This window comes from Gavialis gangeticus, unplaced genomic scaffold (genome assembly GCF_001723915.1).
Source record: "Gavialis gangeticus isolate Ggan-Ray unplaced genomic scaffold, GavGan_comp1, whole genome shotgun sequence".
Taxonomy (NCBI): Eukaryota; Metazoa; Chordata; order Crocodylia; family Gavialidae; genus Gavialis; species Gavialis gangeticus.
Window position 1 is genome coordinate 62,961,705 of NW_017729024.1, and position 4,283 is coordinate 62,965,987.

Consider the following 4,283-nt stretch of genomic DNA (forward strand, 5'->3'; position numbering starts at 1 on the left):
GTTTTAAAGAAAAGTACCACTGAACTAGTGGGAATCTCTGGCAAAGCACCTGAAACCAGAGTCTGTTGAAGTGCTAAACCAGCTTTTACCAGTAGTAGCTGTCAAATTGATTAGAAATTGAAAAAAGCAGGAAACCTTGTTTTTTTTCTTTTCCAGTTTATGAAGAAAAAGAGGAGGATGAGGTTTATGAGCTCTAAAAAGGTGAAAGAGAGAGGATAAAATTTTTCAAAACAGCCAATGTTAACAACAACAAAAAAAATGATGACTGTCTCATTTTAAAAAAGAATGTGGCAAATAGGAACTTAAACTCAAATGACTCTTAGGCATTTTAGAAAATTGCTTCCAGAGTAACCTGAAATAATTGGTTTAATTCAATAACTACAGTTCACACTTCTAATACTATAACAGTTAATAATGTTTAAGAAATTTAGTTGGCTGTAAACATGCACCATGTTTTGATTTTAAAAAAAGTTATCTATCCAACACATTAAAGTTTTATTTAATAAATTTCAAGTGCTGGTTTTGTGTGTTTAATTAAATTCATAGATTGTAAGGTTGGAAGGGACCTCGGAAGATCATCAGGTCCAGTCCCCTGCACCAAGCAGGAAAGGCAACTGGGGTCAAGTGACCCCAGCAAGGTGACTGTCCAGTTGCCTCTTGAAGATTTCCAGAGTAGGTGACTGCACCATCTCTGGAGGGAGCTTATTCCACAGTCTGGCTGTGAAGAAGTTTTTCCTAATATTGAGTCTGAAACGGTCTTCCAGGAATTTGTGGCCATTATTCCTGGTTTTCCCCAAGGGTGACCTGGTGAACAGCTGTTCACCAAGCCCTTGATATGTATTCCTCTAATGTAGTGGTAAGCTGCTACCAGGTTCTTTCTCAGCCTTCTCTCTTTCAGGCTGAAGAGTCCTAGGCCCCTCAGCCTTTCCTTGTATGGCTTGCCATGCAAGTTTCTGATCATGTTGGTGGCTCTTTGCTAGACTCTGTCAATCTTGTCTATGTCCTTGTTAAAGTGTGGCACCCAGAACTGGATACAGTACTCCAGCTGCAGTCTCACCAATGCCAAGTAGAGCAGAAGAATCACTTCCTTGATTTTTGCTGGAGATGAGTCAATTGATGCACACCAGCGTATTATTTGCCCTGCTGGCTACAACATCTCACTGCCAGCTCGTATTCATACTGTGGTCTATTATAACCCCAAGGTCCCTTTCATTTGTGGTGCTGGTCAGTTTGGTGCCACCAAGCCTGTAAGTGAGCAGGGGCTTATTCATTCCCAGATGGAGCAATTTACATTTCTCGACATTGAACTTCATCAGATTCTGATCCACCCAACTTGATAACCTTTCTAGGTCCACTTGTATCTGTAGCCCATCTTCAAGTGTGACCACGTTCCCCCATATCTTGGTGTCATCTATGAACTTGGCCAGTGACTTCTTCACTCCCACATCTAAATCTTTGATAAGGATGTTGAGAAGTACTGGACCAATCACGGACCCCTGTGGGACACTGCTGGCCATTTCTTGCCAGGATGACAAATTCGTTCATTAGGATGCTCCAGGTCCCATCCTGCAGCCAGGTTCCCACCCACCTGATTGTCTTAGAGTCAGACCCACAATCCTCCAATTTTCTTACAAGAACCTTGTGGGAAAGGAGATCAAAGGCTTTTTGGCAGTCAAGGTATACCCCGTCAACCTCCTCTCTCTTGTCCAGGTGGCAGGTTACCTCGTCATAAAAGGAGATGAGATTGGTAAGGCAAGGCCTGCTTGCGATGAAGCCATGCTGGCTGTCGTTCAGGATCCTACCTTCTGCAAGCTTACTGCAAATAGACTCCTTGATGAGTTTTTTTCCAGGACTTTCCCTGCGAGAGAAGTTAAGCTATTTGTCCTATAGTTACCTGGGTCCTCCCTCCTGCCCTTCTTGTGGATGGGCAAGAAGTTGTTGAGCAGTCGCCCACACCCATTTGTTTTCCTCCTCTTCCCTATGTTCCTAAAGAAGGATTTCTTGTTGTCCTTGATTCCCATTGTTAATTTGAGTTCAGTCACTGCTTTAGCCTTTCTAAGCTGTTCCTTACAATTTCAGGCTTTCATTGTATAGTCCTCCTTGGCCTGCCCCATGCTTTCATTGTTTATAAGCCTCTTTCTTCATTCTTAACAGGACTGTGATTTCCCTGTTTAGCCAAGAGGGCTTTCCAGCCATTCTGTTTCCTTTTCTTCAGATGGGAATGAACTTCATTTGTGGTTCAAGGATCGTGTCCTTAAGGAACCAGCCACTCGTCATGCGTGCCTTTTGCCTTTGGTCCCTGCTCCTGCAACACTTTCCCCTAGTAGTGACCTGAGCTTGTTGAAATTTGCATTTTTTTGAAGTCCAAGACTTCAACCCTGCTATCAGATTTGTCTGCCTTGTGATGGACAGTGAGCACAATGGTTTCATGGTTGCTGTCGCCCAGACTGCCCTCTATATTTAAGTCTGTCACCAGGTAATCTTTTTTTGGCCAGGACCAAGTCTAGCAGAATGTCGCCTCTGGTTGGCCCGTGCAACTCCTGAGTCAGGAAGAGCTCCTCAATGCAGGTCTGGAAGAAATGCAACTGAAGCGACCTGGCCCAGGGTTCCACCCAGAAGATGTCGGATAATTAAAGTTGCCCGTGACGACCATGTCTCATGCACGCATGGCCACTTTCAGTTCTCAGGTTCCTCCCTCTGGTTGGGTGGTCTGTAGTATACACTTGCAGTTAGGTATCTTTCGCTGTGCCCCCCCCCCACCACTCCCCCATAGTTGCCATCTTAATGGAGCTTGATAGAAATATGAGCAAAACGTTAATCTTCTAGTGAATAAGAAATATGTTATAGCAAGTGGGCCTTCCCGGACCAGTTGCAGCATTGGTTGCCCAACTGTCTTTGGGTAAGCTGCCCGCCTTACTCACCTGCCACACCTTGTAAAGTAATTAAGACGTTAATCGGGCACGAGGCTGCTCTTCATGTGCCCTGATGCCAGCAGTACATGCATGACACTGACCTTCCCTTATTGTGTCCCATGCCTTGCAGATGGAATCCTAATTTCTTAACAGCTCCAGCCCCACACTGGGCCCCATAACATTTGAGTCTGGATCCCAACTATATCCCTCCTAATCAAGCGGTCTACAGTGCCCTCATTCTGGGCTGTCAAGCTCCCTGTACCCTTCTTTTTTTCAGCAGTGGCCCCCTTTCTGGGACCTTCGACCACCTAGGCCCTGGCCCTGCCTGTAGGCCAGTCGGAACCCTAGGTCCTCTGGCTCTGGGCATCCCTCATGGTGGGCACCCTGGCCTTTTTGACCATTCTGGTCCTGGCCCCAGCACTGACTAGTTGAGGGTCCCTTTGGTCAGGTCTCTGAGCAGCTAGCCCACTCCATCTCAAATAGGTCCGTCTTCTTGGGCCCCTCCAAACACAGGTCTTACGCTTTTTTGGTCTCAGGCCTCTGATAACAATGCCTAGACCCTCTGGCCTATCCCTACTCTGGTTTACCCACCAGATTGTGGGGGCTGTAGTTTCAAGGCACCCCTCCTCACTTTTCACTGGGGAGGCAACTGGCTGGGCATTTCTGGGGAGGTCCTCTGCCATGAGTAGCCCCACCAGGCCATCCTTTCCTTACATGGTGAAGTTTTCTGTCATACCCAGGACCAGTGCAGGCCTACCTGCCCTTGTCCAATTACATCTGGATTATGAGTGTTTTGGGACTGCTGCTTCTCTCCCTGGGCTTGCTTAGTGCCCCAGGGATCTTAACTACGCCACTCAGTTCTCATCTGGGCTCCCCAGAACCTGTAGTTTTCCCCTGCCCGTTCCAAGCAGGGCTGATCTAGCCCCTATGCAGGCCCACACTTATAAGCCCCTTCTCTGGCTGAGCCTTGCTCTTGTTAAGACATAAGTCCTTTCTCAGAGGCTTGAGACCCCACTGGGCCCCTAGGAACCTCCTCCATTCCCATAGTTCCTCCCTAAACCTCCAGATGTACCTAGGAACAGTAGATGATAAGCTGGAGATGTTTTCACAGCAGCATCCCAACAGCAACTGCCTGCTTTGCCTGCCAGGGCCTGCTCTTGTGCAGAGGCCCTGCGGCTCAGCACCAATTGGGCAGCCAGCTGGCTGTCTTGTGACTGCCTAATTGCCTCTGCAGTCACCTGCTAGGAGCCCCTGCTGCCTGTTCTTGCTCCTTAAAGTGGAAGGCATCAATGATGCACTGCCACCCATCTTTCCCTTTAAAATGGATGTTATTGGGGGGGGGGGGTGTCGTGCTGCTCCCCATGCAGCCCT